At 51.6% G+C, this 11,043-nt stretch overlaps 1 pseudogene; it reads left to right on the top strand.

Annotated features, from left to right (window-relative positions):
- Positions 1-4,333: 4,333 nt before the first annotated feature.
- Positions 4,334-11,043, top strand: part of LOC119102898 (acetylcholine receptor subunit beta-like 1) — a 20,237-nt pseudogene continuing 13,527 nt past the window's right edge.

Below are 11,043 nucleotides of genomic sequence, written 5' to 3'. Positions count from 1 at the left end.
GTTACAGATCCCACGGAGCCCACAGGCGCAGATCTTCTCATGGTTACAGATCCCACGGAGCCCACAGGCACAGATCTTCTCACGGTTACAGATCCCACGGAGCTCACAAGCACGGATCTCCTCACGGTTACAGATCCCACGGAGCTCACAGGCGCAGATCTCCTCATGGTTACAGATCCCACGGAGCTCACAGGCGCAGATCTCCTCACGGTTACAGATCCCACGGAGCCCACAGGCACAGATCTTCTCACGGTTACAGATCCCACGGAGCCCACAGGCACAGATCTTCTCACGGTTACAGATCCCACGGAGCTCACAGGCACAGATCTTCTCACGGTTACAGATCCCACGGAGCTCACAAGCATGGATCTCCTCACGGTTACAGATCCCACGGAGCTCACAGGCACAGATCTTCTCACGGTTACAGATCCCACGGAGCTCACAGGCATAGATCTTCTCACGGTTACAGATCCCACGGAGCTCACAGGCACAGATCTTCTCACGGTTACAGATCCCACGGAGCTCACAGGCGCAGATCTTCTCACGGTTACAGATCCCACGGAGCTCACAGGCACAGATCTTCTCACGGTTACAGATCCCACGGAGCTCACAGGCACAGATCTTCTCACGGTTACAGATCCCACGGAGCTCACAGGCGCAGATCTTCTCACGGTTACAGATCCCACGGAGCCCACAGGCACAGATCTTCTCACGGTTACAGATCCCACGGAGCTCACAGGCACAGATCTTCTCACGGTTACAGATCCCACGGAGCTCACAGGCACGGATCTTCTCACGGTTACAGATCCCACGGAGCTCACAGGCACAGATCTTCTCACGGTTGCAGATCCCACGGAGCTCACAGGCACAGATCTTCTCATGGTTACAGATCCCACGGAGCTCACAGGCACAGATCTTCTCATGGTTACAGATCCCACGGAGCTCACGGGCACAGATCTCCTCACGGTTACAGATCCCACGGAGCTCACAGGCACAGATCTTCTCACGGTTACAGATCCCACGGAGCTTACAGGCACAGATCTTCTCACGGTTACAGATCCCACGGAGCTCACAGGCGCAGATCTTCTCACGGTTACAGATCCCACGGAGCCCACAGGCGCAGATCTTCTCATGGTTACAGATCCCACGGAGCCCACAGGCACAGATCTTCTCACGGTTACAGATCCCACGGAGCTCACAAGCACGGATCTCCTCACGGTTACAGATCCCACGGAGCTCACAGGCGCAGATCTCCTCACGGTTACAGATCCCACGGAGCCCACAGGCACAGATCTTCTCACGGTTACAGATCCCACGGAGCTCACAGGCACAGATCTTCTCATGGTTACAGATCCCAGGAGCCCACAGGCACAGATCTTCTCACGGTTACACATCCCCGGGAAATGCACAAGCACGGATCTCCTCACGGTTACAGATCCTTGCAGAGCGCTCAGGCACATATATACGGTTGACGAGACTGCGGCCCACAAACGTTCGCACGGAAACTAAATTCGTGCTCAGGAGAGGCAGCTGAGCAAGGCAGAAAAGTACAATTTCCTGCCACAGCTCCTTAGGTAAATCCCCCAGATTTACTTTATAGAACGTCTTGGACGTACTGTACAGGGCGTCAAAGGAGAGTTTGATCTCATTCTGGCGGTGATCCTGGCGAAAGTTTTCGCTGCGTTACATGCGTGTTATGTGACACACGGGACACATACAGCCGACCGTGCCTTGGAGGCAGCTGAAAACCTGCTGGGTCCACCTGGGATCGTTCGAAGTCCTTCCGGAAAGGAAGAGGGATTGCTTTAAACCTCTGAGCGCTCGCAGTACGAGATCACACATTGAGTCATTATTGAACTGACATCCATTACGAATAATGATTGTGTACATATGAATATAAGATGTAAATTTGTACAGTACAAAAAGCATAACTTAGAAAACGAAAAGAGAATTGGAAGGAAAGCACAGGTAGATCTGATCGATGCAACGCTTCAAATGGTGGCAACAAGCGGGCAGGTTATAGTTGTGGCGTAATTATGGTATATCAATGAGAGCTAGACAAATTTATAGTTAATCATCATTGGTCATTCTCCCATTTATCAATGAACCATTCACTGAAACATCTGGACATCTTATTTAATATCAGTCCAGGTTCCGAACGTCATGTCAGCGGAATTCATTAGCCACCTCGCCATGTACGCATTTCTGGGATATCATAATGCCAACCATTACCAGCCTTGACAGAGGTATTCGTCGCAGCCTTGATAGAAGCATTCGTCGCAGACTGCGTCGCTGCCCTTTGTCTTACTAACAACAGCTGTCATGACAACGACTGCACTTGCCGTGATCCGTGCGTGCCGTGAGATAAACTGAGCCATACGGACACCTGTCGAAAGCCCTGAGGTACCAGGTTAGACGGCATGGGATGTCAGGAAGCGGCACAGACAAGCCCAGCGCGGACGGCTGGCGAAGAGCCCCGCTCCCGCGGACGGCAGGCGAAGAGCCCCGCTCCCGCGGACGGCTGGCGAAGAGCCCCGCTCCCGCGGACGGCAGGCGAAGAGCCCCGCTCCCGCGGACGGCTGGCGAAGAGCCCCGCTCCCGCGGACGGCTGGCGAAGAGCCCCGCTCCCGCGGACGGCTGGCGAAGAGCCCCGCTACCGCGGACGGCAGGCGAAGAGTCCCGCTCCCGCGGACGGCTGGCGAAGAGCCCCGCTCCCGCGGACGGCTGGCGAAGAGCCCCGCTCCCGCGGACGGCAGGCGAAGAGCCCCGCTCCCGCGGACGGCTGGCGAAGAGCCCCGCTCCCGCGGACGGCTGGCGAAGAGCCCCGCTCCCGCGGACGGCTGGCGAAGAGCCCCGCTCCCGCGGACGGCTGGCGAAGAGCCCCGCTACCGCGGACGGCAGGCGAAGAGTCCCGCTCCCGCGGACGGCTGGCGAAGAGCCCCGCTCCCGCAGATGGATGGCGAAGAGCCTCGCTACCGCGGACGGCTGGCGAAGAGCCCCGCTCCCGCAGATGGATGGCGAAGAGCCCCGCTCGCGCAGACGGCTGGCGAAGAGTCTCGCTACCGCGGACGGCTGGCGAAGAGCCCCGCTCCAGCAGATGGATGGCGAAGAGCCCCGCTCCCTCAGACGGCCGGCGAAGAGCCCCGCTCTTCGCTGTACTCCCGCTGCAGAATGGCTGTGATTCCTCGAAAAGCATGGTGCTAAAAGCTCAGCTCTTAACAGTTTTACACCTCTATACGTTCCACTGTTAAGATGAAGTTCCACATATCCTTAGCCCGGTGCTACCCCATAACATACGATGCACGCGGAATAGCTTTCGCCTTGTTTCCAGTACAATGTTCTCAGTGAAGCAATGTGCTGTAGGGTGCAGACGTTTTCAACTGGCCCTCTGCTTCTATTCAGATGTAGATTATGTCTACTGTGCGCAACGCTTGGACAATCTTTATCAAACTACAGGTTTTTTGAAACATCATACGCAGTGTCTACAGCCGAGATAGTCATTCTTTAAAGGAAGCATTTCATAGTTGTATGGGTTTTTGAACTCAACTAGCCATCCTAAATATGATTGGTGTACCTCACAGCACTGCCCTTCTTAAGACCTAAAACCCTCCAACCACCCAGCTACACGCCCACGAAGCTCTGCAGATTTTTTCGAGCAGACTATTTCAACGTCACTTAAGCATGCGTGGCGCCATAGAGACGTCATTTAAATCCTGCTACTCTGCTGGTCAAGCGGCGTTCACGGGCAAGCGGAACATTATAAATCGTTCATATCTGGCGTTCGTGGGCACGATGCACAAATATGACGGATGTCATTTGCCTCTCAAACAATATCATGCAGGCTGTGCAAATACAGGCTGCAGGCTGTGTGATTAGATTATTTAGTTAGCCCTTTCGGCCAGTAATGACCATTCAGGGTTATGGGATGAGGGAACATGAATAACCGTGGGACAGGACTACGTGCGCCTGAGGAACTAACCGTCGAGCCTTCGCTCGCGCGTGCAGCCTGCCGCGGACAGGCGGATCGTCGCGGGGATGCAAAATAAAACAGGGAAGAGGATGAGAGGGTCGGATTTTCAGTTAAGGGCCACGCTTTGTGCAGCGTAGTGCAAGAAGTTAGGCATCATCGCTAGTTATTAAGCAAATACGACTTGTTTCGAATAAGTTAAGAAAAACGCTTTAACCGAGCAAGAAAATGCAAGCAACACCTTAAACTCATGGTAGAATATGCAAGAACTCTACGAGAAAGGGCCAAAACAAGAGGAAATGCTAATGTTTGGCTCAGCAACGCCTCCAGCAAGGACCGGCCACTACCTGCTACAAGAGAGTTAGGATGGAAGTTCAGCATCGTCAGTTTGGCAGCACTTCAACGTCATACTAACATCCAGCCACCAAACGTAGTACTGTGACATCCACGCACACTCGCCGGTATCAGAGGACTGGCGTCCAGGTAACCGCTGACCGGGGCGGTAGGTCAGCCCCGCCCCCGGCGGTCGGCCGCAGGGGCATGCCCAGGCGCGCGCACTGGTAATGCATTACACCACAATACAAACGTTTGATTGCGTCAAAATGACACAATCAAATGATAAAGCATTGAGGAACTTGTCGACCAAACAAAAAATTGTCATTTAACACAGACGTTTCCAATTAGTGACACACCAATGGTTATAAGTTAGCTTATTTTATCATATCGCGTGGTTGCTTCAACATCTTTGGATGTCGACCATTGCCTTTAAGGAGATGTGAGGTATCGCGGTGCATTTATATTCTGGCTGCATCATCGCCAGGCCACTCTGATGGGAGTCGATGTTCGCATGTTCATTTGGGGTGATCATCAGCGTCTAAACGAGACGTGGCTGCGAAGTCACAGCGTCGAAATGCTTGATATGCTCTCGCCATGTTTGATAACTTTACAGCGCGTTAATTGTGGCGCCAGGGTTCGTGGCCGCCGAGAGCTGTCTGCCTTCGTGTGTGGGATCGGCTCAGTCCCTCGATGCCAGTGACGCCCAGTGTGCCCTCGTGTCACCCAGCTGGCACCCACGTAGAGACACGGGGACCGCCAGTCTGCTCTCGTGCCGCGTGGTCGGCTCAGTGTCAAGGTCTGCAGCGCGCTGTTGTGTTGCAGGATCGGTGCAGGGACCGCACGAGAAGCGTCTGTTGGGGAAGCTGCTGAGCGACTACAACGTCCTGGAGAGGCCCGTGGCCAACGAGTCGGAGCCGATCGTGGTCAGCTTCGGCCTCTCCCTGCAGCAGATCATCGACGTGGTGGGTGTGACGCCCCCCCCCCCCCCCCACCCTATCAACTGAGAACTGCGGACAGTGGTGCTGGTGACGTCACGACGTCACGTGTTGGCGGCATTGGTGACGTCACCACTGACGCCCTCCGGCCGTTTGGTGATGTCGGCCAGGGAGGGTGTCTCGTGTGCAGGTGTCGCCCGTGATTGGGTGTGCGTGTCCAGGTGTCGCCCGTGATTGGGTGTGCGTGTCCAGGTGTCGCCCGTGATTGCGTGTGCGTGTCCGGGTGTCAGCCGTGATTGGGTGTGCGTGTCAGAATGTTAGAACCTTTTCTCTTCTTGGTGGTCGTGCTCAAGCACTGCATTCGAGATATAGTGGCGAGGTATGTTGACACCTCAGGGATTCACTTTAATTTATTTTATGTGCATTTATTTCAAGGTAACAGGGCGACCTGCACTAAGCTCCCGTCGATCCAACGGCAGTGCCCCAGGGCCGGGTCATAATAATGTGATACAGCCCTCTTTCCTTGCGAATGTGGGTTGGGTGCTCACCACTTCCGAAGGAGCTCGTAGGCTTCCCAATGAAGAAACGCAAATTCTAGCACAGAAATAGAGGATTGTCTCTAGGTGCGTGAACAAACCATTGGTCAAAAATGTGTTTTTTTCACTTTTCATGCATTTTGCTTTCTCAAACATATTCCGAATGACGATTTCAGACCTGGGTGGTATGAGACCTGCTTCTGATTGGCACAATCTCGGCTGCACTGCCAGCTATCGAGTGCACTTTTTACGCCCCAAAAACGTCGTTGGGTTAACTTGAGCTATTTGCTGCATCCAAGCCCATATCGCGTCGCCTTGATGTTTTTGCGAGGCTGAATAATACGCGAGTGGTGCCCGCCTGGTGTTCCGTGGCTGCATCATTTGACAAGAATCAGTCATGGAAGGCTAGCGGCCATCGGCCAGATGCCCCCCCCCCCCCCCCCCCCGTTGCCCACTGGGTACGTAACCTAGCATCGGCGGCGGCGGCGAGACGGCGACGAGGCGGGACCTCTCTGTATGGTGCCATTCACTGCCTGACGTTGCGACGCTGCTTCGTCGTCCAATCAGGAGGCGCCTAGTGTTTATAGCTCCACTGGAGCATGTCTGTGTTTGTAGATGTGCTTATGGTGGGGATTTCTTACAATGCTTTTTTAAAGGTTAGTATGCCTGCCATGTCGTGCTCGCCTCGAGGAACGCGCCGCGCTCAAACATAATAACTATTGATAATATTCCGGTGCCCGAACACGCTACACAGGTAAAGGTGGCGCATCAACTTGTCACATCAAGTTTGCCAGTGCCAGGCATATTCTGGTGCAGATCTGCGTGCTGGCCAACTATATTAGTTATCTAAGTATAATCACAGGGCCTTCAAGACCTCATCTTTCGATTTTCAATCCAGCAATAATAATACACCGGAGCTTGTCGTCCCTACCAATAAAAAGTTAACTTAGCTCAGCTCATATTTCTAGCAAGTTATGCACTGAGCGTTTCTTATGCAAAATGAGTCACACAATGGACATCATCGTCATCATCACAATGGACACCATCGTCGAGCGGGATCCAGAATCATGTAAGGCGGATCGGGTTATTTTTGAATGATTGTTTTATTCACTGAAATTAGGCTTCGTGACCTCTGTCGCAGCGCACTCTTATATCAGGTCCGTCCTCCTTGTCCCTACAATTGCAATACCATGTCGTTTGATGGTGTAAGTCTCACAGGAGTCAAAGTTGCGATGCAAGTTTAATGCGTATTGGCGGGTGATACACTAAGTGTGTTGCCCTCAGCCACTCGAAATGTAATTGAAGTGATTCACACTGTTGATTCGAATTACCGAGCAGGCCAAGATGATAGATTTACGAATGAACAAGTAGTTGCAGCATGCTATGCCAGCTGTGATTCCACTTCACGGACCATGCAAAAGAAGATTTGAGCTGTCGGGAGACATCAATTGTCGAGGTGGGGTAGACACCCGGAATAGACGTTTAGGCCATGATCACGAAAACGCAATTCAACAAGCCAGCCGTGTGCTAGGCACGGGACCTCCTCTAAACATCTCAGACATTATCCTGGCTTCAGTACAAGCTGCCAGATGCACGTGATGTGATTCAGTGTGTGTATGATATGATCGATGCGCAAATTATAAGAATTCCGGAAGCCGTCACTTATCGTTTCTAAAGGGCTTGGAGTTGTGGTACTGTTTGAGCATGCGTGAACGCTCCATCGAGGCGATGGACTTTTGCGACATGGGTCTCAGCGCAGACAAACTTTCAGCCCGTGAAAAAGGCCAGACTCCCAGCATAGCTGAGCAGATTCACTGCGATCTTCTGGAAGTCATTCATTTCGAATAACTTTGGAACTTCATTTGGAATAACCAGCCATGCAAAGAAAAATCGTGTATGCTACACGATGTATGAAGCTAGTTATCCGCATTGCTATGTAACATCAGACGCATGAAAGCAGACGCATTGTAGATTAGGTCGACTTGAGTGCAGGGGGGGGGGGGGGGGGCAGAGGGAGTCGTTAATGTATTTCCATGGAAAGGATTCGATCAGGTGAAAACTATCACGAATGTCTCACTCTAACGTCCACACACGTGAAAGATAAAGTGCGGCCGGTGATGACGCAATAGACAGCATGGCCAGGTCGGTAATTCTCAGCCGAGTTCAGCCCCGACGCAAGTGACCGGCTCAAATCACTGCCAATAACAGCCGATCGAGCACGAGTCCCTCGGTCCACCGAGCGCGAGCTCGGAGACCTTGACCTTCATGCGACCTGACCCGACCGGACTGGGCGCTCACGACCGCTGCGAGTCAGCTGTGTCTGACGAACGGTGCCTTGGGCGATGTCTCCGGCGTGGGGACGCCGAGGAGATGGCAGGAAGATGGACGACAAGCGGGACTATAAGCGGGACGGATGCGACGGCCGACGAACGCCGGGTGGGATCAATCGCCAGACTGACGGCCTCTTCCTCCCGCTGTCCTCGGGCCCGCAGCCTCTGTCTGTCGCTCCCTCTGCTGCCGCTGGCCCTCTGCCCGGAGAGGGTCTTGGTTCCTCGATCTGATGGCCGTGCCATCCGCATTTGCCGATCGATTTTTCTTACCGAAAGTTGTCAGCGCGTCGTAGAATAAAACAACGGCTATTCAGACCGATTCTAGTTTTTTCAGCTACATATGCCTCCTAAAAAGTTATTTTTGCCAAATAATTTTACCTTTTTCAGTGCTTGTCGTACCTAGAATTCCTCTTTCAACGTTTGGTAAAGGCCTGGTGCCGCTCATAAAAGGCTAGTAGCCATCCTCTTTCCTCAGAGTTGCCTCTTTAAACTGATCATTCGCTTTGGACGTTAAATCAGCATCGATGGCAGTTCTCTCAGAAGGTCAAAATAACTCTGAAAGCAAGCCCCTATCAAACTGTCTTTGAACGGGCATTAGGTAAAGGTAAAAGAACAAGTGATAAAGGCAAGAAAGACCTGAATAAGTAAGCAGGTCCTCAGCCTCCGCTTCGGGTTAAGTTCTGTTCTTGTGAGGTCCCCAAATAACGCTGGGTACCACTTATGTGTTCGTCTAATGCACTGTCTTTCCATGGCTGTAAGCAGTCAAAGCTGACCATGACAAATTATCTTCACTGCGTTTCTAGGGCCTAGTAGTTCTTTACTTCTGTGTAATGAAACCTTCTGGAACTCTTAAAAGTTAATGGTCATGACATTCACACGCGTCGTAACATAAGTTCAAAACAAAGAGGTTCTCGGTGAATCCCTTCAGGGCAGCCGAGATACTTTCTGCTTCATTGTTTCTCTTCAGCGAAGAGCCTCAATGCCCCCCCCCCCCCTTAAGATCCCCCAGAGGGGCAACATCCCTTCCCGGCAGATTCGCCGTTCACCGCGTTGTGACCGCCGGATTAGACTATCCTGGTGGCAAGCCTGTTACGTGAGCTAGTCCGTCACGCATCACGCGAAGAAGCAACAGAGCGTGACGGTTCCTGGGCTTGAGCAGATTGTTTAAAGCCAACAGTTCATCTTTCTAATACACGCGCGGGTCGTCGTAGGGCATGGGCGGAGCGTCGGATCATGCAAGGAACCGCTATATCGCGGGTAGTCGCTCCTCCCATCCATCAGAGAAATAACCGCCGGCGGGGAGGCATCCAATCTGGCGCTGGCGGCGCGCGGCCATTATTTCCTCAGCAGATGGTGTGGAGGGCAGCGCCAGTTGGGCAGCCAACGACCGCACGCGCCCGGATCCGCCGCACTCCGCAACATCAGTGGATGTTATTTGGGTGGTCTTGGGTTCAATTACTATCTCGTGGTTTAGTGACTCGTTCGATTTGCTGTGCAGCAAACACAGCATAGCCGGTGGGCTAAATATTTTATGCACTGATTTAACTAAATAATCATTTGTGGGTACGCTAGGTAAATTATAGGCCTTTTGTTCTCTAGAGCACACACAATGTATCATCTACTGCAGGAGTATGAGTTCTTGTGTGGGGAATGACTCACCGTTAATAAGCCGGTTTAGGGCGAAGATATGAAGCCAGTAGCAACATTAGTATCAACATTAACATATATATATATATGGATTTATTTAATAATCACTCTAGTGCATCTTGATTGATTCATTGAGCACGACAATACTTCTGCGGATAAAAAACTATTTCTCGAAAGTCTTCCACGATAAAACTTCTACGCGGCATTACTCCTACGAGACGAAACTCCTGCTAGTCTATGGACAACTTGTCTCTCGTCAAAACTCTCAACCCCAAAAAAGACCTCTAAGGACAAAAGTCCTTCACGGCTGATCTTCCACGTGCAAAATCCCTTTTCAACGATATGCCTACATGACAGATTGCTGTGGACAAAATTACACGGTACATTTCTTTTACGGACAACACCTCAGCACGGCAAAGTTGCCACAGACAAAACTCCTACTCGATATCATTGCTACGCAACAAAATTGCTATGGAAAAACTCGCAACAATGCTTACACTGGCTAGCTGTCTGGACGCAAAGCTTTCACAGGGCAGAGGTGCCGTTGACAGAATCCTCAGGGCCGAGTATGTTTGCCTATGATCGGAATGCGCTGCTCAGACGCTCCATGTATTTTCCGCCGGTCACGCCTCATGGTGACCTATTGGGTCGTTGGATGTCTTGTCGCATGGCGCCACGTCCGCCCTGCTCACGCAGAATGTCAGACGGGTCATGCTACTCTCAGTTATAGTGATAGAATGGGAGCGGGTGTGGTGTGATGAATACATTCATTTGAATATCTGTTTAACATGATTTGATTAAATTAATGTCTGTATCTTGATGTATTATCAAACTTCGTTTCAGTCAATAGTACGTGCCAATGTTGTACTTGAATTAGACAAATTGATAGTACAATCTATTAAGTATAAGATAAAAAGATCGTGAGCGACTTTTTGTACTTCTGACTTCTTGTACTGAAAACAGCCGGCCTTAAGTACACCAGGAGGTTCAAGCAATCGTTAGGATCGATGAGGAGAGTGCTAGAAGCTTCAATGGAGTGCCTATGACCGCAACTGATGGGGATTTTCACATTTGTATGGGGTTTTAGACTGAAATAGCCATCTTCAAGAGCATTCGGTACAGTTCACAGCCCTACCCTTCTCAATACCTGAAACCCTCTAGACTATTTCAAGGTCACTCATGCACGCGTGATGCCTCGGAAACGCCAATCAAATGCTGCCACCAATTTTCCACGCGGGGTTTAAGCCCAAGGAGAATATAATCATCGAATCACACATGTCTGGCGTTCGTGA

The sequence above is a fragment of the Pollicipes pollicipes genome, unplaced genomic scaffold (assembly GCF_011947565.3).
Source record: "Pollicipes pollicipes isolate AB1234 unplaced genomic scaffold, Ppol_2.1 Scaffold_5724;HRSCAF=6776_pilon_pilon_pilon, whole genome shotgun sequence".
Lineage (NCBI taxonomy): Eukaryota > Metazoa > Arthropoda > Thecostraca > Pollicipedomorpha > Pollicipedidae > Pollicipes > Pollicipes pollicipes.
The sequence above is the reverse complement of the archived record's forward strand: the minus strand, read 5'-3'. Positions and strand labels throughout refer to the sequence as shown.